At 47.8% G+C, this 24,592-nt stretch overlaps 1 pseudogene; it reads left to right on the top strand.

The window, feature by feature from the left end:
- The window catches only part of LOC141955349 (E3 ubiquitin-protein ligase RBBP6-like), a 28,816-nt pseudogene extending 20,345 nt beyond the window's left edge, over positions 1-8,471 (top strand).
- Positions 8,472-24,592: the final 16,121 nt, after the last annotated feature.

Raw genomic sequence — 24,592 nt, 5'->3', positions numbered from 1 at the left:
AGGGATGGACTCCCTCATTCCTAATCCCTCTCCTAAAAGGCAAGGAGGATTTGGGTCTACAGAAAACCCACAAATCCTATGGGTGCAATCTATTTCTCAGAAATGACTCATATATCAATGTACTCTTATCTGCAGGGGACAGCAAGTAGTACTAAGTGGAATTATTGATACTGGAGCGGATGGCACAATAATATCTCAGGCCAAGTGGCCTCCACAATGGCCTCTGACTAATGTGTCCCATGCACTGGCTGGAATTGGAGTAACTAGTAACAGCCGCCAAAGTGCAGAATTAATCCAGATCCAGGGTCCAGAGGGGCATGTAGCCTCTGTTAAACCTTTCGTGTTACCTGTTCCTTTGATTCTATGGGGGCATGATGTGCTGTCTCAGTGGGGAATGTCCATCCAAACTCATTTTTAGAAGGGGTCATTGAAGCGCACAACACCCTTAAATTAACATGGAAAACCAATACTCCTATTTGGGTAGATCAGTGGCCCCTAGCACTCGAAAAGCTTCGCGCCCTCCAAGAATTAGTTATGGAGCAGTTAACAAAAGGGCATATTGTGCCTTCTACTAGTCCTTGGAACTAGCCTATTTTTGTGATTAAAAACCAAACCAGCAGGTGGCGTTTGCTCCACGACCTCAGAAAAATTAATGACGCTATGGAAGACATGGGAGCCCTCCAACCAGGACTCCCGTCCCCCACTATGATTCCTTGGAATTGGTATTTGACTGTCATTGATCTTAAAGATTGCTTTTTTAATATCCCACTACATTCTGATGATACTCCTAAATTTGCTTTTTCAGTTCCAAGCGTCAACATGCAAGCTCCATTGCAAAGATACTAGTGGGTTGTGCTGCCACAATGAAGAATAGTCCTACAATTTGTCCGTGGTGTGTAGCTAAGGTACTTAGTCCTGTTAGGACTGCAATGCCTAGTGTCTTGTTATATCATTATACAGATGACATCTTAGTGGCAGCACAACATCACGAGGTCATGGAGGAAGCTGTAGCCCTTGTCACTACTGCTGTCAATTCAGCAGGCCTCTGTATCGTGCCAGAAAAAAATCAGAAAATACCACCATTTAAGTACTTAGGTTGGCGCATCAGGATTCGAACTGTAATTCCTCAACCTTTACAGATACAGACAAACATTAGAAATCTGCATGATGTACAGAAACTGTTGGGAACAATTAATTGGGTCCGACCACTGCTGGGAATTTCTAATGCAGACTTAAATCCTTTATTTGAACTGCTCAGAGGAGATACTGACTTACTTTCTCCTCACAGTCTTGACTCTGAGGCTGTTAACCCTTTGCAAAAGGTTGCCACAGCGATCACAAACAGGCAAGCTCATCGATGGGCCCCTGAACTACCATTTCACCTAATTATTTTAAATCCCGTTTGACAACTTCATGCGCTGATTTTTCAGTGGGATTCTCAGAAACCAGATCCACTGTTAATTATTGAATGGATTTTCTTGCCGAATCAATCTACAAAAATAATTTTGACACAGCATGAGATGTTTGCTTCTCTGATAATTAAAGCCAGACAACGCTTACTAACATTATCAGGGAAAGACTTTGTTTATGTCTGCTTACCTGTGACAAACATATATTTACAATGGCTTTATCAGCAATCAGACTCTTTTAGTATGGCACTAGCAGACTATATGGGTCAACTTACATCCCATCCACCTCTGCATAAACTGCTCAACGCCAGCATTCATTTGATATCCAGACCAAAAAAGAGTGATCGACCGTTACAAGCACTTACTGTATTTACGGACGGGTCTGGAAAATCACCCAAATCAGTCATGTAGTAGTTAGGGCTTGGCGGTCGGAAGATGTCGCGCTGTACGGAAAGGTAGGACCCCTCTCCAGATAGCAAATAGCGTTATAGCGCGTAGTTATGATGTAAGCGGACGGAAGTGACGTTGTAAACCTAGGCTATATAATGCTGTGTTAGTCAACGATAAACACCAGAATGCTGAAGGTCTCGAACGACAGTTTGGACTTACCTTTCAACAAGCATCTAATATTGCTGTGTGTCCTGACTGCCAAAGGCATTCTTTTCCATCAATAGCAAGAGGAGTTAATCCTAGAGGTCTACAGAGCTTACAGCTATGGCAAACAGATGTTACGCATTATCCAGAATTTGGTAATCTGAAATATATTAATTCTTCTATTGATACCTTTTCAGGTGCTTTGTTTTCTTCTTGTCACACAGGAGAAAAGGCGTGTGATGTTCATAAACATTTAACGCGTGCCTTTGCCACTTTGGGCATACCCTCTCAGATAAAAACAGACAATGGTCCTGCATGTTTCAACTACAACAAAAGCCTTTCTCGACTCCTGGGGTGTAACTCACATTACTGGCATCCCTCATTCCCCTACAGGTCAATCTCTGATTGAACGTTCTCATCAGTCTTTAAAGCGTTTATTACAACAACAAAAGGGGGGAGCAGGGATTGCCACCCCTGAGGAACGACTACAGAAGGCTTTGTATGTTTTTAACTTTTTGAATTGTTCCTTGTTAGAGAATAATCCTCCAATAGTTCAACATTTCAATGCGAATGCCTCGTTTGAGACACGAGTTAAAGCTCCAGTGTTGGTTCATGACCCAGAAACAGGTAAAATAATAGGACCATATCCCCTTGTCATGTGGGGAAGAGGTTATGCTTGTGTTTCCACAGAAAAAGGCCCCAGGTGGATTCCAGCAAAGAACGTGCGTCCTTTCCGTGAATCCCTACCTCGAGCACTTGACGAGCCCAGCGAGGGTTCTGCTCAATCTGCAGATCATCCTCCCGAACAGCAACTCCCTGATCCTTTTGAGGCTGCAGAGGATATTCACCAAACTTCATAAACTGAGGATTGTTACACGAGTCAAGACAAAGGAGTACCTATAATAGATACTGTCTGTACTCGATGTGGGTATTGCAAACCTTGGGTTTTTTGTGTATGTTGTGGTTGTCCTAGGAAGGGATCAAAGAAAAATGCAAGAAGTAATTTGCATGGAAGAAAAAAGGGGGCAAAAAGAAATCTTTAAAATAGTTTCTGCTTTTTTAACACTGATGACAATAGTGAGAGGCTATTCATTTCCCCCTGCACTTCCTAAGGTCAACGTTTGGGTCACGCTAGCAAATGTAACTGGGCAAGACACTTTGTGCCTTGCTACCGCTTCACCTAATTACCCCTCCTCTACATGTCTCGTAGGCCTGCCATTAGATAAGTGGCCAATACCTGAAAGTATAAAACACGTCTTTCCAGCGCTGATGCAAAATTTGACAGATAAGTGGGATGTACGGCTCTCTTTTCTCCCACAAGCTACTCTGGAACCACAAGAAATTGAACTTCTTGGATCGATAAAAATGGGGTTTTGTGTTAAGTTTAACTATACAGGAAAAGATCAATCTGAGGCCTGGGATGTTTCCCCTACCCATCCCATTTTTTAAAATGCCAGCGTTTGGTGTAATTATACAGCAACAAACCTCTCTAAGTCTAGCAATAATCCACTTCTGTTACCATCGGGAATATTCTTTATTTGTGCAGATAGAGCATGGCCCATTATCCCTTCTCACATAAAGGGAGGCCCATGTAGCCTTGGTCATCTTTCTGTTTTGACTCCTAATACATCTATGATTTTGCAGCATCGTTTATCCCACAGAGTGAAGCGTGACATTCATGCATATACTCCTGATTGTGACGAAAATGCAGAATTTTGGTCCTTGGGTAAACGCTTTGCTGCTTCTTTTCTGCTACCAGGAGCCGCTGCTGGAAAAGCATTAGCAACATTAGATAAACTTGGCTGCTGGCTTGCTAAACAAACAAATGCCACTAGCAAAGCTTTGTCTGGTCTTTTATTAGATGTAAATAGTATCCACCATGCCACATTACAAAATAGAGCTGCTATAGATATTTTGCTTTTAGCACAAGGCCATGGTTGTGAAGATTTTGAAGGCATGTGTTGCATGAATCTCTCTGACCACTCGGAATCGATTCATGCCAGTATCCAACAGCTTAAAAAAGGAGTCTCTAAACTCCAACAAGATGATAGTTAGGATTGGTTAGACAAGCTTTTTGGAGGATGGGGGTTATCAGGGTGGCTTAGAAGCTTAGTAAAGACTATTGTTTATGCTCTGGCTGTTTTTATTCTCTTATTGCTTTTTCTGCCTTGCTTGTTACAATGTTTGCAACAATTGATGGAACGCTCTATGAAAAAGATTCTTTCTGTACAACAGGAAGGGGGAGGTGTGGGGCTGGACTTGAAAGAAGCAGACAGGACGGCGCGCCCTGCTTCACTGTTGTTGTGAGAAGGGGATGTACTGGACCTTGTAGGCCATAAGCCTTGGGCAGCCTGATAAGGGGAATAAAGACGTGCTGATGTGGGGGAGAGTTACTGCCCCTATGAGTCATGTGGCGCCGGAGAAGAAGAAAATATAAAGTCTCTGAAAAACAACTCAGTGTCTGCAAAAACAACTTAGTCGTAAACAGTCCTGTTGTTAGAGTTTTAATTAACTACCAATCAACGAGCGTTGATAAAGAATGTTGAAGTATGGCAACCAATCAATGTAAGACGCGTGTCTTCTAATTTCTTCTAATTTTCTATATAAATGAATGATTTCTGCAATAAACTCTCTGACTCTGCTTGCATCAAGCTGTGTCCTGTCTCTCAATCGTGGCATGTACTCTAATCCTTTCATGTGCAGCTAGCTTAATAAAATATCTTTCCAGTGAGCTTTCTCTTTAAATGCCAGTAGTTCAAACAGACTTGTCGTCAGTGCTTCACATTTGTAAATCTGGCGAAGATTTTTTTTTTTTCCCCAATTACAGCAGCCAGCCTTTTCTCACCTTGAACTTAATATTGCAAGTAGCACTTCAAAACATTGTTTGAATAATAAAAATCTGGGGGTTTTTTGTAGTGATGCTGATGTAGTTCTACCTCTTACTGCTCTGGTGACTGCTGCTGAACTTCCTAAATCTTCCTCTCTGCCAATCCGCAGTTTGTTGGAACAGGAGGTAAATTTTATTTCAACATCTGCAGTGATTCTTGTATTTTAGTATCTTGTTTTCTATTAGTGTTTTATCGTAAGAGCTATCACGTGCCTTCACTAAGATAGCCAGCATCACCAAGTCTTCTTGGCCCCCAAGGAAAATCAATACCCACAATTGGTAAGTAACTGTAACTTCAGAATTTATTTTAAAAACTTATCTTCAGCTAAACTGAATGTTGGCTCTGTTTTTTCTCTTTTCTCTCCCCACTCGAAAAGGTCATTGAAGGAGAGCCAATCCAGTTCACTCAGCATGTGGCAGACCAGGCTGGGAACTGTAGGGATTCTACAGAAATGCAACATACTGCTACTTACAACTTGTTAAATGAGGCTGTAACACATAACGTACAACAGGTGATTTATCATTAAATAAGCACGCACGGGTAGTTGTGGAGAATACTGGTGGTTCCAATTTTTAAATGGCTTAATTGCAACTGGCCTTAACAAAGGGATCTGTGCTTGCAGTAAGATTATTTAAACTCCAGTACATGACTGAAAAGAGGACTCTGAAAAATGAACAGTTTTTGAGGAAACCATAATTACATATAAAAATGAAATATAAGTAAAGGATCAGGTGGAAAGCCACTCTTTTGATTACTGGCAGAATAGGGCTGAAGAAATTCATTTCCCAATAGAAATCAACCTCCAGCTTTCTTTTTTTTTCACAACACAGTTGATACTGATTGAGCAAATTATTGGAAAAGTCAAGGCTGTCATTTTATGACAATTCTGAATTTCCTCAATGTAGCCATCTCAAATAGCCAAGCTGCTTTCTCTCAGTTGGAGAGAGTCTCTTTTGTCTCTTATTGCAGCGTCAAGTTACTCCTTCCTTTTGCTATGTATTAGTTATAGATAGATTGTAAGGGTGCATGGTGCTTATAAAATATTAAAGATGAGTCAAAACAAAAATCAGGATCCACCCCACATATTGTCTAAAACCTCAGATTCAGAAAGCAAGACAATAATGCTTCAGAGCCAAGAACGGGCCAAAGACATCATCATGAGGCAACAACATAGGAAGTGTATGCAGAAGAAGTTAAAAGAAATTCGAGAGAAGATGAGTTGAGATCTATGCATTGCTTTGAAGATCAGCAGTGTGAAGTGTTAAGCATACCAAGGAGTGGCAGAGGAATGGTGGGCACTTGGCACATGGGAGGTGCGAGTCTCTTAGACACGGGCAGCCTCCATCCACAGTTGCAAAGCTGAGTATAAGGAGAGAAGATGGGGGGAACTGTTGGGGGTGAGGGTGTGGAAGGCAAGTATGAGGATCGAGAAATGAGCATAGTCTCAAATGAACAGAAAACGGGGAGAAAAATGCGTAAGTTGAGAACAAGAAGTGCTTGCCGCCACGCTCCTCCTTCATTGGCTTTCCTCTAAAATCAGAGTGGAGTGTGACAAATAGTGACATGTGGGTTTGGGTTTCTTTAGAAGTTCAAGTCGAGGACGCCTGCACAGTGAATGTACCCAAAGGACTCAGGCCCCATCACTACCAACATCAACAGCGGTCTTTGTGCCTGTGCCTCCACCTCCCTGGTATCTTCTGCCACCACAGGCACTTCCTCTTCCACAGGTGGCACCACCACCACTGCTTCCTCCTCAGTTCCCACCTGGGCAGCCTCCTTCTGCTGGGTGCACTGCCCCGCCGCCCCCGCCCCAGGATATCCCCCAGCTCCTGCAAACACATCAGCAGCTTGGGGACCAACAGCTCATCCAAATACCACCCCAACAACACAAGCACCCCCTTCACCTAGGGAGTTGTTTTACAGAGAGAAACAGGCTTAAAGAGGAGTAAGTATTTGGCTCAATGAAGTTCTGTTGTTTTTGATGTATGTATTTCCATAGCATATTGGACTGCAGTTACACACAAATGCATCTGACATAAGCAAAAGTGACATAGTTTTGTCCAACATACTTTTTCGTTGCAGATGGTAAACATGCAGAACTGAAACAAGATGAATTCATTCTAAAACTTTCCCTAAAACTTGTAGGAATTCTAAACTGGTTTTGCTTAAATAAGATGTTCACCTTCTGCATTTGCATGCAGTATACATTTTCTCATGTTGGTCATGTTTTGTTTGTTGGTGTCTTTATGTAATAAAGGTCAAACTATAATTGTAATAGAAGTCAAACTTATTTTAATAGGGGTAAGAAAAGTCCAGACTTGATGAGTTTACAAATGATTTTGTTAAGAAACAGATGGAATATGAGAAGATTCAAAAGGAGCGTAGGCGTTCGTTTTCCAGGTAACTGCTTTACATATTGTAATGGAGAAGCAGATTGTCTAGAAGAATCAGGAGGAGTTCCACTCAAACTCGCTATTGTTAGATGGGTTGGATGATTCAAGGGAAAAGCAGTGAGAGGTGTTTCAGTGTTTCACATGAAGGTTACTAGCGCAGCTATGGCAGAGATTACAGTTGACTGACAGTTTCTTTCCTAGAGTAATGGTATTGAGTCAAGTTACTAGAGGCTGAGTTTAGAAGCTTTTAGATATGATATTTCTTGACATGTCGACACTATCCTTGGTTAGAGCTAGAGGTATGTGCAAGATTTTGCTAGGACATCTGCCTAGAAGTGTGGATTAAATGGGCTTGTATGTAAGGTTGCAGTACAAGTATTTTGCATCCCGTACCTATTGCCAAATAAGTAGTGAAGTTAAATAGACTAAGGCGGCATTGTAAAATTGAGCTTTGCTGTCTTTTCCTGATGTTTGATACTGTGCTGTAGCCATTAAGACTTGCTCTTTTTGCACCTTACTGCCACAAAAAGGATTTGCACTGCATGTAGTTGTGCAGCGAGAAATGTTCAGGTACCAGTAGAGGCCAGTCAATACCTGTGGTAGTTCCTGCAATACAAGGGAGTGGAAATAGAGGTTCCCTTCCTGTATATTCTAAACTAACAAAGCAGCAGCTGTTTGTCTTGTAAGCAGAAACGTGCTCAAGTTCTTCAGCCTGCAGTACCATTCTGTCAGCAGTGAAAGAAGCTTTGACATAAGCATATGGAGAGGAAAAAACAAACTAAACCCAGTTATGTAGAAATAACTGTTCTGAATTAAATTCCTCTGTGTGTGTGCGAGTGTGCTCTCTGGTTTCTTTAAGGTCCCAGTCTCTCTCTAGTGCTTCTTCTTACTCTAGAAGTTCATATACCTACTCCAAGTCAAGACTGGGTTCTTCTCACGCTTGCTCCTACCATCAATCATCTAGTCATTCCCATTCTTGTTTCAACTTGCGATTGCCGCCATATCCCAGAAGAGGCAAAGGGAAGAATCATCACAATCATTCCAGGTTAAGGTCACATGGTTATCACCGTTCAAGGTCACGATCACCCCCGTACAGAAGCCACCATTCACATTCAAGGTCTTCAGTAGGTAGAGGCCAGTCTCCCACTAAACACAAAAAAAAACCAGAAGAGAAGAAGAGGGGATGAGAATGAAGGAGTTCCCAATGCTGAATTGTTAGAATCTATGAGAAAACAAAGAGAGGCAGTTAGAGCAGAAGATGTTAAAATGGACTCTCTGTTCATGCTCCCAAGCAGAGCTGATGCCACCCCTGTGAGAGATGAGCCTATGGGAGCAGATTCTATTGCTGTCTGACTTGCTACTCCACGGAAAGTTCACCCAAAAGTGGCAAAAGATCCCCCAGAAACCAGACCAGCCAAGGAGAAAAGGGTAAAGAAAGACCATCCAAAAGAAACCAAGTCAGAGAAGCCCTCCAACAAAAAGGACAAGTCAAAAAAACCTATGGAGAAAAGCAAACCTTCTAAGGCAAAACCTGAAAAAAGAGGAGTAGATGAAAAGGTTGATAAAGAAAATGAAGCCACTTCCATAAAGACATCTAAACCAGAAACTGATGTATCAAAAACATCACCAAAGGGGAAGACTGAGAAAGAGAACGCGACTGGACAAAACGTCAAGCCCAAGCCTCAGGTAAGCAGCTCCTGGTGGCTCTCTTCTGATCTAATTCAAGAGACTGATGAAGCTACACTTGTACCAGATTACGGTGAAAGTGACAGTGAGAGTAATGTGTCTGCAAAAGATGAGGAAACTGCAGGAGAAAATCCTACAGAGCCGGAAGAAAAAGCTGTTGATAAGGTCAAAGAGGATATGGCAGCACCTGCTGCAGCTGACCTGCCTGAAGCAAGCAGAAGTCAAAGTCAAAGCAGTCCAGGTGTTAGTCAAGGCCCTTCTGAGAGTCAGACTCGAAGCCACAGCAGCATTGTGTTCTCCTCCATCCCTTCGGTTGGGGGGATGGATGAGGAAGATCACAGGAGAATTCAGCAGATGAATGGGTGGCTCCAAGACTGGTGTTACCATCAGGGCTTTGGATTCGTCAGTCATGGGTTGGTATACAGGGCACCTGATCTTTTGACATTTGACGGGATGCACCTGTCCTGGAGAGGGAAGGGGATTTTGGGGCAGGAGTTAGCTGGGCTCATTGACAGAGCTTTGAACTAGATTTGAAGGGGGCAAAATATCGGCCCATCTGAAGTGCATGTATACCAAAGCGCACAGCATGGGTAACAAACAGGAGGAGCTTGTAGCTGTGATAAAACAGGAAAATTACGATGTTGTTGCTATTACAGAAACATGGCCTCAAGTTGTGTCAGGAAAGGTTTAGACTAGATGTCAGGAAGTATTTCTTTGCAGAAGGGGTTGTTGGGCTTTGGAATGGGCTGCCCGGGGAGGTGGTGGAGTCCCCATCCCTGGAGGGGTTGAAGAGTCGGGTCGATTTAGCGCTCAAGGATCTGCTGTAGTTGGGAACTGTCAGTGCTGGGTGAACGGTTGGACTAGATGATCTTCAAGATCATTTCCAGCCTAGATGATTCTGTGATTGCCAATGCAGGAGAGAGCCAAGACAGCAAGAAAAAGAGAAGCAGCAGCGTAAGAAGCACAAGAAGCAGAAGAAACAAATTTTGTTAAAATGTAAATGAATTCAAGCGTTGCAAATAATAACATGACATGACATACCCTGAGCTGTACTATCGCTGCTTATTTGACTTTTACATTGGAGTGTTATAAAAGTGAACAGTTTGTACAGGATTGTGAGTTGTGGCCATGTAACATGAAAGTCTTTGCAGGGGCATCTTATTTTTAATCACTGTTAATTAGTTTGGGTGGAGTTTACTGTATTGTGAAAATTTTCACAGTTGAATATTTTTTTAATTGCCTGGCAGAGGAAGCTGGTATCAGATTTAAAAGATCGGCAGAATGACTTGCAGGCCCAGTTATGTCACTTTTTGTTTACAATAAAAAGTTTTCAGTGAACTATCCAGTGTGATGGGATTTTGAGTGACAGCTGAACACTAGCGGAGAAAAGGCTCGTGACAGAAAATAGCTACCAGTAGAAGCTTGCTGATAGCTAACGTGTATGAAAAATAACTGTCCTGGTTCAGCTAGGATAGGGTTAAATTTCCCCAGCAGAGAAGGGGGAAGGGATCTCCAGCTGGGTTATTCATACCATGCTGACGTCAGGTCCGGGCACGGGAGCACAGGAAGCTTTTTCCTTTGTGGCTTTGGTCGCGGGGAGCATGTGAGCGAGCTGTCTGTAACCATTGCGGTATTTCTCTGTATATCTTCTTCTTGTTTACCGTTATGACTGTTTATTGTTGTTATCATTGATATTTTGTTGTTCAGATTGCTTATACACTGTTGTATTAAATTTCTCCTTATTTTAACCCGGAGTTTGTGCCCTACTTGCGTCCAAGGGTTGGGGAGGGACAACGGCAACGTGGTCTCCGGTCCCGGCAGGGCCTAAACCACCACAGCCTTTTTGGCGCACCAACGTAGAGCACAACAGGGTTGAAATAAGAATCAAAAAGGGACAGACCCTGACCAGAGTGTGTTAGAGCAATCTGTTAGTTGTAATTTTTCTGTTTGTATTTGTTTGATAAGAAAATGTTTGCAATGCTGGCCCACTTGCTTGCGTGGTGGGGTTGGATTAATCCTTATATCCAGTATATGATCCCAGTGCTGGTGGTTGTTATCGGTGGAAAATGTGTCAAGGGTCTTACTGTACTCTATCGGCACTGGACTGCTTATAATGTGCTGGTATCGCTGGGGGGGGCGGGTGGTACCTGTTTGCTGCCTGGGCTTTTGTGAGGGGTCTCACCCCCTCTGTGGGTGAGCCAGGGGAAGAGATCCTCTCGGGTTTTGAGAGTTTCAGTTATTCTTGGAGCATTCAGGCCAGTGTATTTGCAGCACAATGTTTGGGGGCGTCTGCCAGATCTTGTTTTGGGCCATGCAGCATTTCTCTAACAATAGCAGTGCCCGGAAACCTGCCCCGAGGTCAGGTAACAGTGAGTGGCAAGGGCTGTGGGAAGAGATGGGCAAGCACCTGAGTCAGTGGGCACGCCCAAGGCTTTGGAATTGCACCCCCGAACAAATGCAGAGCCCTGATAAACTGGCGGAGTGCTTAGAAAAGGTGTGTCGGCAACCTGGCAAAACCCGGGAGACACAGCTCGCTGCGACGTGCTGGGGACTTGCCCATGCCTGCCGTGTCCTTTTGAAGGCCACTCACTGCCCTCAAGGGGGAGGAAGGGCTGCAGGGTCTGAGAGTGAACTTACTGGGACAGCAGCTGGGCCGGGGGCACAGGCAGAGCCAGGCTCGGTCGCCTCCACCAGCACAGCAGCTGAGCCAGAGAGACAGCCAGGGCCGGGATCAGTCGCCCCGATACAGAAAGCCAAATACACCAGAAAGTCAGCTCGCAAAGGGGGGGATGGGGATGAGCCAGGCCCAGCACGGGAACAGGAGGAAGGGCCAGAGGTGATCGTCCGATCTCTGTCCCCGACTGAGCTGCGAGATATGCGGAGAGATTTCGGCCGCCTGGGAGGCGAGCAGATTTGCACCTGGCTGCTCCGATGCTGGGACAATGGAGCCAGTGCTTTTGAGATGGAGGGGAGAGAGGCCAGGCAGCTGGGGTCTTTGGCCAAGGAGGCTGGCACTGATAGGGAAATAGGGAAACAGGCTCAAACCCTCAGCCTTTGGAGGCGACGCCTGCTCAGTGTAAGGGAGAGGCACCCCTACAAGGGTGATCTCCTATGTCAGCTGAGCAAACGGACCAGCACTGAGAAAGGCATCCAGAACCTCAGGGAGCTGGCTGTGTTTGAGATGATCTGTGGTGATCTGAATGAGGAGCAGTCACCCATGGACCCAGATCAGGCCCCTTGCACACACCTGATGTGGCGAAAGTTCCTGAAGAGCACACCAGAAGCGCACTCGAAAGCTCTGGCAATAGTGTCCTGGGGGACAGACACACAGACTCTGACAGTGGATGGAGTGGTTGGCCAGCTCCAGCAGTATGAGGGAAATCTCCCTTCATCTCAGCATTCCCTGGTCTCAGCTGTGGAGGAACTGTCTCAGAGGGTCCAGAGAGTGGAAGAGGACGTGTCCTACGTTCCACCTGCACGGGCTGATGTCTCAGCCATTAGAAGTAAACGTTTCCCCACCCAAGAGAAGGGCAGCAGCAGGCACACACCACGAGGCACCCTGTGGTTTTTCCTCCGTGACCATGGAGAAAACATGAGGAGGTGGGATGGACAGCCCACTGCCGCCCTGGCTGCATGAGTAGAGCAGCTGAAAGGGAAGACCATCACCAAAGGGGAGTCCTCCAAGAGGAGCGCAGCTCCAGTGTCCAGTCAGAAATCCCCCAGGCAGAACAGAATGGTGAACGTTATGTCTGACCCTCTTGAGGGGACCAGTAAATCATTCTCACAAGAAGTGAGTGATGCTGAGCAGGATTAGAGGGGCCCTGCCTCCAGCCAGGTGGAGGAAAGGGATAATGGGATTTACTGGACAGTGTGGATCCGATGGCCTGGCGCGTCAGACCCACAAGAGTATAAGGCTTTGTGGACACTGGCGCTCAGTGCACCCTGATGCCATCGAGCTACAGTGGGGTTGAATCCATCTGCATCTCTGGAGTGACAGGGGGATCCCAGCAGCTGACCCTACTGGAAGCTGAAGTGAGCCTGACTGGGAGGGACTGGCATAAGCACCCCATTGTGACTGGCCCAGACGCCCCGTGCATCCTGGGCATAGACTACCTCAGGAGAGGGTACTTCAGAGACCCAAAAGGGTACCGGTGGGCTTTTGGTGTAGCTGCCCTGGAGGAGGTTGAACAGTTGTCCACCTTACCCGGCCTCTCAGAGGATCCCTCAGTGGTGGGGCGGCTTAAGGGTGAGGAGCAGCGAGTGCCGATTGCTACCAGGACGGTGCACCGGCGGCAGTACCGCACCAACCGAGATTCCCTGGTCCCCATCCATCAGCTGATCCGCCAACTAGAAAGCCAGAAGGTGATCAGCAAAACTCACTCACCCTTCAACAGCCCTACATGGCCTGTGAGAAAGACTAATGGCGAATGGAGGCTAACTGTGGACTACCGTGGCCTGAATGAAGTTACGCCAGCGATGAGTGCTGCCGTGCCAGACATGCTGGAGCTCCAGTATGAACTGGAGTCGAAGGCAGCCAAGTGGTACGCCATGATTGACATTGCTAACGCGTTCTTCTCCATTCCGATAGCGCCAGAGTGCTATTGTATGGGGGACACAGCCGAGGAGGTCTTTGAGAAAGGGAAGAAGATAATTGAAATCCTCCTGGAGGCCGGCTTTGCCATTAAGCAAAAGAAAGTTAAGGGGCCTGCAAGGGAAATTCAATTCCTAGGGATAAAATGGCAAGATGGGCGTCGCCACATCCCAGTGGAGGTGGTAAACAAGATAACAGCCATGGCCCCACCAACCTCTAAAAAGGAGACTCAGTCTTTCCTGGGCGCTGTGGGGTTCTGGAGGATGCACATCCCCAACTACAGCCTGATTGTGAGCCCTCTCTACCACGTAACCTGCAAGAAGAACGATTTTGAATGGGGCCCTGAGAAACAACAATCCTTTGAGCAGATTAAACGGGAGATTGCCCAAGCAGTAGCCCTCGGGCCAGTCCGGGAAGGGCAGGAGGTTCAGAACATGCTCTACACCGCAGCCGGGGAGAACAGCCCTACCTGGAGCCTCTGGCAGAGAGCACCTGGGGAGTCCCGAGGCCAACCTCTGGGCTTTTGGAGCCGGGGATACAAAGGCTCTGAAGCTAATTACACACCCACTGAGAGGGAGATACTGGCAGCGTACGAAGGAGTTCGGGCTGCCTCAGAAGTGGTCGGCACTGAAACACAGCTCCTCCTGGCACCCCGACTGCCGGTGCTGGGGTGGATGTTCAAAGGAAAGGCCTCCTCCACACATCATGCAACCGATGCCACGTGGAGTAAATGGGTTGCGTTGATAACACAACGGGCTCGAATAGGGAACCCCAGCCGCCCAGGGATACTAGAGGTGATTACGAACTGACCAGAGAGCAAAGATTCCGGGATGTCACCAGAACAGGAGGTGACACGTGCTAAGGAGGCCCCACCATATAACGAGCTGCCGGATGAGGAGAAGCAATATGCCCTGTTCACTGATGGGTCTTGTCGCATTGTGGGAAAACATCGACGGTGGAAGGCTGCTGTGTGGAGTCCCACACGACGGGTCACTGAAGCTGCTGAGGGACAGGGGGAATGGAGCCAGTTAGCAGAGGTGAAAGCCGTTCAGCTTGCTTTGGATATTGCTGAGCGGGAAAAGTGGCCGAGGCTCTACCTCTACGCCGACCCGTGGGCAGTGGCGAATGCCCTGTGGAAATGGCTGCAGCAACGGAAACAGAGCAACCGGCAACGTAAGGGTAAAACCGTCTGGGCTGCTGAGGTGTGGCAGGATATTGCAGCCCGGGTGGAAAACCTCGTTGTGAAGGTGCGCCATGTGGATGCCCATGTACCCAGGAGTCGGGCCACTGATGAACATGGACACAACCAGCAGGCAGACCAAGCTGCTAAGATTAGAGTGGCTCAGGTGGACTTGGACTGGCAGCGCAAAGGTGAACTGTTCATAGCCCGGTGGGCCCACGAGACCTCGGGCCACCAAGGTAGGGATGCAACATACAGGTGGGCTCGAGACTGAGGGGTGGACCTCACTATTGACACCATCGCAGAGATCATCCACGGATGTGAGACGTGTGCTGCAATCAAACATGCCAAGCGGGTGAAGCCCCAGCGAAATGGAGAGCGATGGTTGAAATATAGATATGGAGAGGCCTGGCAGATCCACTACATCACACTGCCACAGACCCGCCACAGGAAGCGCCACATGCTCACAATGGTGGAAGTAACCACTGGGTGGCTGGAAACTTACCCAGCGGCCCACGCCACCGCCCAGAACCCCATCCTGGGCCTTGAAACCCAAGTCCTGTGGCGACACGGCACCCCAGAGAGAACTGAGTCAGACAACGGGACCCACTTCCGAAACAACCTCAGAGATGCCTGGGCAGAAGAACACGGCATCGAGTGGGTCTGCCATATCCCCTACCACGCACCAGCCTCTGGGAAGATCGAGCGCTACAATGGAGCGTTAAAAACCACACTGAAAGCACTGGGAGGTGGGACCTTCAAAGACTGGGACATGCATCTAGCAAAGGCCACCTGGCTAGTCAACACAAGAGGGTCTGCCAGTCGAGCTGGCCCGGCTCAGTCAAAACCTCCACGTGCTGTAGATGGGGATAAAGTCCCTGTGGTGCGCATGAGGAATATATTGGGAAAAATGGTCTGGTTCAGTCCTGCGCCGGGCAAAGGCAAAGGCAAACCCATCCACGGGATTGCTTTTGCCCAAGGACCTGGTTGTACCTGGTGGGTGATGCTGGACAATGGAGAGGTCCGATGCGTACCACAGGGGGACTTGATTCTGGGTGAGAACATGCCGTGAACTCTGCTGTGCCTGTGTAAATTATTGTTTTGTTACTGTTAACTGCTAAATGGCAGCTGGACATGACGCAGATGGTATAAAGGGCTGGATTATGTCCTGGTTCAGCTAGGATAGGGTTAAGTTTCCCCAGCAGGGGGAAGGGATCTCCAGCCGGGTTATTCATATCATGTTGACGTCAGGTGCAGCGTGGGAAGCTTTCCTTGGTGTCTTTGGTCGCGGGGAGCACGCGCGGCAGGCTGGCTGTATCCATTGCGGTATTTCTCTGTATATCTTTTGTCTCGTTTGCTGTTATTGCTGTTTATTGTTGTTGTTCAGATTGTTTATTACACTGCTGTATTAAATTTCTCCTTATTTTAACCTGGGGTTTGTGCCCTACTCGGTCCGAGGGTGGGGGACGGACAACGGTAACGTGGTCTCCAGTCCCGGCAGGGCCTAAACTATCACAACGTGTAGGCAGGTAGCTCACAGAAGCATCTATTTGTGGCTTAAAATGTACTCGTTTATCATGCAAATGATACATCAGCAGAACAGCTGTACTTGGCCTGTACGTTAAGCAGTTAAACACACCATGTGTAGTATTAAGGAGGTTATGTGTTACATATAACAAGCAGATGAAGCCAAGTTGCCAGGAAGCCAGGTGTCCTCAGAAATCTGAAATGCAGCTCAGAGGAACAAAGGTGCTTCCCACTCAAGCCATCCAGAGAGGTGATGCTTGGGAAAAGTGGGGCCATGCTTCTGCCAAGACACCTCGAGGTGACATGGTCCCAGCTGGGGCCCTATTGAAGCTTTATCCATGAGATGAAAGGTCCAGTCTCAGCTCTCCAGTTTCATTTCAAGAGCGGGTGCATGCTGAGGTCGTGCATTGCGCATTTTCCACAGCCTGAGCTCTGGGAACTATTTGCAGGGGTAAAAATAATGCATGATCCAATCTTCTCAAGGCTTTTCACTTCCTAGAGGGTGGAAATACGCGGGGGGGGGGGGGGGGGGGGAAGTTCTTGGTTTATTTCAGCTCCACAGATTGCTCCCTGGGGCAAGTAAATGTTGTAAAAAACATACACAAATGTTCAGATTCAGGTTTAACCAAATACCAGGACATCTGGATTTACTCAAGCGTCAGCAGCCCCCAAGCTTTCCTAGTTATTTCAGGTTCCCTTACATCAGCAAATGTTTTCTTTCACAGAAACTCAAAGTCAAACCTCACAGGGCCCTAAAGAGTCAAATAAAAACGTTCCCTGCCTGCCCCATGGACCAGCTCATTATACTCCAGCCCTCACACTGCTCTCCAGAGTGAAAATGGTTGCAGTGATTTATGGAGAATCAAAGCCAAAATCCCCTTTGTTTACAGACTGATGCTTGGCCTTAGGGCACTGTTTCAAGGGGTGCAACGGAGTGAGACATGGAGAGGAGTGCTCCTCAGTCCCACCCTGCCTGGGACGCCAGTTCCACCCCGGCTCCAGCCCAGACCTCCCCTTCTCCAGCACTTCCAGCCTCCCCGAGGGCCGCCAACCCATTTGGCACCCAACGTCTTCACGGGCACCTTATTCTGAGAGAAAGAATCTTGTCTCACTTCTGATCCAATTTCAAGACTGCTGTGAGCCTTCAGGCTAATGTTTTTCACACATCACAAAAAATCATCCCTTCCCCTGCACACACGTGCACACATTCCTTGTGCTTCCCCTCAGGGCCCCATGGGCCTCAAGAGATGATAAAATTTCAGTCAAGGAGGTGTTTCTTAGGCATTTTCTACAGTCCATGACCCTGTTTAAACCCCTGTGAGAAGCACAGTAGGATGCATCACATAACCCTGAAAAAGGGTGGTTTTGAGTTAATTGCTTCCAAAACATCCAGTGATGAGAAATCCAGCAATATAACCAAATCCTTTCCTTGGCTGTTAAAAACCAGCACCCTGCTCCTGGGCTGGGCTGCCCTGGCAAAGCTGTCCAGACACCGATGCTTGCGCAGCTTTTCCCTGCCATGTTGTGAAGCTCTCCAGGACGAACAGTTCCCTGCAGGTGTAATGGTGCCCTCAGCCAGCTGTTACCCTCTCTTTGCTAAATTAAGCACAACACACTCCTTGATTTGCTCTCCAAAAGCTGGGATTTCCTATTCATTAATTCTTTTCTGGCTCTTCTTTGAATCTCCTCCAATAATTCCACACCCTTTTTGAACAGTGGGTCCTGTGCCAAGTACAGGGGCAGCATAATCTTCCTACGCAAAACGGGTCGGAGGATTGCAAGTTGCTCATCGGTGACCTCCTGTCTCCCCAGGGCTTTCCCGAGTCATCAGTGACCAGATCCTGCAATTATTCTCTGCATTCCCTGGCTCCACAGCTGGTCTTCATTCCCCGGCTTTAGCCATTTGGGAGTTACATGCTTTAAGTAAGCTACTCATCTAAGTTGCCTCCCTTTAGTCAGGAGAGAGAAACAGGTGCTGTCCAGAGGCAATTCATCCCACTCTAAGGGACATCTACAGTACAATGAATAGCTCATGTTCTGGGGGTGCCTCCACCCTTCCTAGGACTTGACGTGGACCCCACATACCTAACATTGAGATGCCCCCGGTTAAGTGAGGTGAATGGTCTGACATTTGACCACACCAAAATACCATGCTTACTTGACCCAGGGCTGTCAAGCAAACCCGAGGCTCTATATCATTAACTGGGGCTCTGTGAGAGCTGCTTTTTACCCCCAGTCTTTGTGTCACTTTCAATATTTATCAGCGAGGATTTAACAGATGCTTCTCTTTTTTTCCCATGTCTCGTTGCTGGGGACGTTAAATGGGACAGGGTCAAGACCAGGCATTTAGGGTCTCCATGAGAAACAAAGCTGTTTGATGTGGAATCTCCTTTCAGGACTCCCTTTGGAAAACAATTACAAACCCCATTTATTTAATGTGCACCATGTTGATTTTGGATGGCTCTACTTTATTCATTAGGATGTCAAATGCTTGAGCAATTTAAGAGTAAGTGTGGAGGGTGACAGCTGGCCTGCCTTAGACTGATGGGCTCTGAGGGCAGAAAGGGTTATTGTGGGGATGAATTCCCGTGCAGGCCCCCAGAGACAAGACCACAGACAATCAATATGACTGGAAGTTAAGCTCAAGCTTTATTAGCAAGCAAATCCTTATATATTCTTGTGCATTCTCAAAACAGCAGCAAGCCCTTATGTACTTGTTTCTACCTTGCGTTACTCTTGCACACGCTCATTTCAAAAAACAGCTCCGAGCCTCGGCACTTCCCACAAACATTGCTACCTGCATGCAGCCAGCAGATAAGTTCCTGCTTTTGCAATTCCAATGAGTCCCTTCTTTACCAGTTTCTTCCTTAACAAGCACATTCTTCTCTTCTGGCCCTCTTGCGTTTAGACGTCGTTAACCTTCTGACCCAAGTGCTGGTTGTACTTTTGCACTGTCAGTGTGTGCGGAAAGTTCAGCAACCCGGCCTATGCACCCACAGATTATCACAGCCAGGGTCTGACCTCCTGAGCAATACCGGCTACCAGATTTCATCCATTAGGCTCCTTTGAAAATCCCAACTATCAATGTTTCAGGTCCAATCCTTTCCCTACACAGCTCCCCTGGAAGCACCACAGTTGCTCAGAAAGCTCAGTAGGATGCTGGTGGGGCCAGGGAGGGAAGGGCCCAGCCATACTCGGCTCTCTCCTACCTGTGCTGACCTGGCAGCAGACTCCGGACAGGATTCATATTTTCCATGCTGCTAATTTGAGTCCTTTGCTTTCCAGCACCCACAGACTTGGAGACACAGCCCACTGCCTCGCTGCAGCTGAAATGCTTTCTAACGGCCTCAACCCAGAGATTTACACTGAGCCAACTCACTTTGAAACCCTTCCATAAAAACGCCTTCTGCAAACAGATTTGTTTCATTATCCTTGGGCCTGAAAGTGCCTGAAGTAACAAACAACTTCAAACTCCTTCACATTTATTGTGGCACTGGGTTAGCACTTCATTTACACCCCGTGTACCTGGGTGCCTGTCTTACGGGGGGACAGGCAGGGGGGTGGATGGAGAGCCCCGGTGCAATGTGTCAGTGATTATGGTGCAACACATATTGGATGGGGGATCTATGACAACATCTGTTACGGCTTTATGAAATATTGACAGCGTCTGAACACATACTGCCTCCTGAAGAGCCCGTTCTGGAGGTGTTTAATGAAAGACATCTGTCGTTTTATCCTTGGATCTACACGCAGGCAAAGTGCAATCTCTGCCCTCCCTGTAACCTCAGTGAGGGTTTCCAGAGCTGTAAGGAGATGGCACGAAATACGCAGGCTCACCGGTCCAGAGGGGTGCAGGGGGACAGACAGAGACTCTTTTCTGTACATGGGGTCTTTCATTGTGGAAAGGAATTAACTCTGTGCTCCTCTGAAATCAATCCCTGCACAGACAACTGCCTTTAATGGGACCAATAAAAGACTGCGCAGGCTGCCATGACAGAACAGTGGGAGAGAGCCGGGACGCCGGGGAAATCAGCTCATCCTTCAGACTTTCATCCCCGATCGTGCACTTCTCACCATTTAACCGTGTGCGCAGCGCCAGGGCACAACACCCTTCCCCCGCGTGATCCAAACACACTAATCCATGACACACATTCACCCCAAATGCCCAACATATTCCCAAATTAACGACACATGGTGTTATTTTTCACTTTGTACGGTCTCTCCAGGCATGCACGTGCATGCATACACACAAGCACCCCATACGCTTGACTATTTTTATCTTTACACCACGGAATTCACTCTCTCTTTAACACATCTGCCTGCACAAAGCCCAGCCTGCCCTGCGCAGCTCCTTCCAGCACAGGGACATCAGAGCACACCATCTCCACGCACCTTTTGCTGGCGGAGCTCTGACTCCCCCTTTCCTCACGTACAAAACCCAAACGCCCCATCACACGCAGCTGTCCGGAGATGCAGCTCTACAACACGCAGAGTGACACCCCCAAAGGCCTCCCTCATGTATGGAGGTGTGAATGCAGCCCCACACACAGCGTTCTGCTGCCACTTGCACACTGGGTCATCTCATCCCTTCTCCTCTTGGCTCACCCTTCAAACTGGACAGCTCAATTGGGGGCGGAAAAAAGAAAAAAAGTTGGTTTCCTTCCACGACCCTCTTCTTACTCTCTTGAGGAAAGAAAGCTTTCTCTGGCTGTTCTACAGCACCTTCGTGAAAGACAGGCAAGCCCTGTACGAAGACATGTCCTGAAATCCTGTCCCAGGGACAAAATTCCCACAGGCTTCCCAGGGATGGGTAAATTTTGATGCACAACAGTGACCCTCTTTGTTCATCACCTGGCTGTGTTTGGAGCAAATCCAGAGACACTCCCCTGGCAAAGGACATACTCCCTGTTGATCCTGGGAGGAGAAGGCGACCCTCTGCTGTAAGGACAGAGTGGGGCAGCACCCAGAAGAGAACCAGTTTGGAACGTGCTGCTCTCGGCCAGGTCAGAGTTCCCCCGAAGGGCAGCGCACCAAACCTGTGTCAAGCCAACTGACCTGAGAACCTGTTATTGCTCATTTTCTGTTGTGTTGTCAAGGCGGAATCGAGAGGAATGGTAGGAAAGTGTGCTGTCTTCAGAATCCAGGTACAACTGAAGAGCAGTGACCTTTCCTCACGCAGGAGAGCAGACGTACCATGGAAGTGCAGTACGGGGCAGTGTCGGCTCTGTTGCTGTGCTTTGTCCCGTTCAGTCCTCATCAAGGGCAGCCAGGTCCAGCTGCTACTCTGCAGAGGGAAACACACGTTTCTGCTGTTCCTGCCCTGAGCCACAGTCCCAGGTAACAGGACAGACCACCCCAGTTTGACCCCAGCAGCTCCTACCCAACCCTGAGGCTAACCCATCGGCTAAAGCAGCAGAGCAAAAGGTCCCTGGAAACCAGGCACCATGTGGTTTCCTTTCCAGATTGGTAATTCTGGATTTTCACAGCTGGGTGTTGTTAAATAGGACAGAGCCAGCTGGAGCATCAACAGCCTTTCCTCTTGCCTGGGCAGAGCCTGCAGGCGGATTTCAGCCCGTTCAACCCCAGGCTGTGACTGTAAAACTGGTCCATGGACCTCCTGTCAGCATCTTCCCATCCTGGCCCTGCTCACACACTCAGCTGGAATGAATCCTTTCACCTTTGGTCTTTACTAGAAAGGATGACATTTCCCAGCCCCGGGACCACTAAACTGAGCCTCCTCAGTTGTCTTCCCAGGGACGAGAACCCTAATGAAACCTCATTTCACAGTATTTCCCACACACAGAGGATAACTCCGCTGAACCATGAGCATGCAGGGCAACATCCAAAGATAAATCAGAACTGTAGGTGATACCCCAGACACATGTTTTCTGCAGCATCTCATAAGATCAACAGCCACTTTACAAGCCACATTTCTGGAAACATTTCCCCCCACCGTGAACCAACTTATCCATCCGGCAACAGCCAGAGTCACTGAGGAGCAATACAACACCTCTCCCACAATTTGTTGCCCCGCAGGAGAGTCTGCTGTATGTGTAAAAACACCACACAGCACTCCCCTGCTCGGAATTAGTGATGGGTGCGACTGTGTTTCTCTTTACTCACTCAGCAGGAGGGATCCCAGCACTGGAGCCACCTCTGTTCTTCACGCAGGGAAGCACCTCCTCCACAGCCTGGGCATGAGAAAAAATGCAAAGGCTGTAAAAAATTATCAGAGCCATTTCGTGGTCCTGTCCCTTTGCCCTTGTTCAGTTCTCCTCTATATGGGCTGTGAGGCAGCAGCAGCAGCTCACTCCGTGCTTGTACAGAGACCAGCCCCGAGCAGATCTTCAGACAGGTGTGAGAGTACAGATGTAATGCAGGTGATAGATGATAACCCGCTCTTGTTGTGGGTGTTTTCTAGTCTCATTTCTTAGTCTAAAATGTGTGTCTTCAGTGAAAACTCAGCTTAGCATGATAATCTTAGCTTCTTAAGAAGCTGGCTCAATTTTAGCACTATTTTATGAAAACGAGAGTAAGATCTTGTCTCTTCCGTAAATTATACCACTTTCTAGTTGAGGTTTCAAACCGATTCCGTGAGCACCCTGAAAGCCCTGGTGCAGACATTTCTTACCATGGTAACTTAAATGGGGTATTAAATAGCGTCTTTAGCTGAACCAATGCAAGTTTCCATAGTAGTGTAAGAAAAATAAACACATGGTCCTCCTGACCATTTAGACACTCCCTAACTTACTTTCCCAGCCCAAGTTTGGGAGCAAAGTGCTCCAGGCTCTCAGCTCAGCCATCTCCAAGCAAGACCAGATGCCTGCGATTAACTGCAGGTTCCGCACTGGGGTGCATCAGGGCTGGTGCTGCCCTTTCCCCTCTCGGACCCTGCTCCATAGGCTCAACTCACCTCTGCCCACTCTCCGACTCAGGTTTTCTGTCTGAGCACGCGCACCGTAGGGACGGCAGCTGAAAACAATCATTCGTCCTTTCCCATCCCACCCTCCTTCACCTTCCACCTTCCACCACAACGTGTTTCTTCTCCCTCCCTCCGACAGGGATTTCAACGGCATTTCCCTTCCTGCTGCCAAGCGGGTGCTGGGGCGCACGGAGACAGTAAAACGTCGCTCTGACGGCCCTTGCTGATGCAGCGTCCCCTCCCAGTACTGGTACCGCAGCATCAGGTTATAGCCGTTAACAGCCTTTCCGCTTGGTTACAGCTCGGCTGGCATCACTCCCGGGTTTGGCCCTGCTGTTTTACCTCCCCTCACGGCTCGGGGACCCTCCCCTCAATGTGTGTGCGATTGTACTTCAACACGGGGAGCTGGTGGGAGCATCGCCAGCGACCAGCACGTCAAACCCACATTACAGCAAAGCCAGCGAACCTCCTCCTGGGTGGGGTGCGGGTCTGGGGAGAAAGGGATTCTGGTTATTTGTGAAGTGAGTGAATAATTCACAGACAAACCATTGACATGACAAATTCCTCCATCTCTCCTCTTTTGTGAATTGACAGCGAAGGATTTTCCAATTCCTCCCCTCTGCATTTTCATTATCCAGAATTATTCACTAAACAATCGCTTGGAATAATTCTGGGGAGCACATTCTCTGCTGGGGATGTCAGCACTGACGTCAGGGGAATTAGCGCCGGCAGGAGCTTTGGTTCAGAGGCGAGGGCCGTCCACAAGCCTTTCATCACCAGGACTGGTCTCTAGATTTTGAGCCATGCTGATTAGCTGTGCCAGAGCAGAGAGGCTGGACGGTCCCATTTTCTCTTCCGTTAGACCAGCAGAGTTCCGCAAATCAGGTTTTCCACCGTGGATACTTATGTTTACAAACTAATGGAGGTTGAAATCGCCGAGATGCAATGATATATCGCATTGGCGCTTCCAGCAGCACTTCTGCCAGCAGGTTTCATCTCCAGCCCTGCAGGACCGAGGGGAACACAGTGGGATTTCTACATTTCCCTTCCAGCTGCTGCAAACGAGCCCTGCCCTTTGCAGGAACACCTGCACAGTGCCATATGGGCTCCTGAACCCGCCGCCAGGCTCACCCGTGCAGCTCCCTGCCTTTGATATTCCTGGGAGGTGAAAGAAAACAGCTGAAGGTTTGCTTTTTGATTTCATGGGAAATTTTCAAATGGCTTTTGCTCGGTTCTGCATTTCATTTATTCATTTACAGACTGACCCAACCCCCAAATGAACACCTGAATGTCTTCAGTGTACCACAATTCTGACTCAGAAAGTCCTTGACATTTATCTCCCTGCAGTTTCCAATAAGCTAAAGCCAGCTGACCTAAAATACCAAATGCCGAGGGAGCTCTC

The sequence above is a fragment of the Athene noctua genome, unplaced genomic scaffold, assembly GCF_965140245.1.
Source record: "Athene noctua unplaced genomic scaffold, bAthNoc1.hap1.1 HAP1_HAP1_scaffold_156, whole genome shotgun sequence".
Classification (NCBI taxonomy): domain Eukaryota; kingdom Metazoa; phylum Chordata; class Aves; order Strigiformes; family Strigidae; genus Athene; species Athene noctua.
The sequence above is the reverse complement of the archived record's forward strand: the minus strand, read 5'-3'. Positions and strand labels throughout refer to the sequence as shown.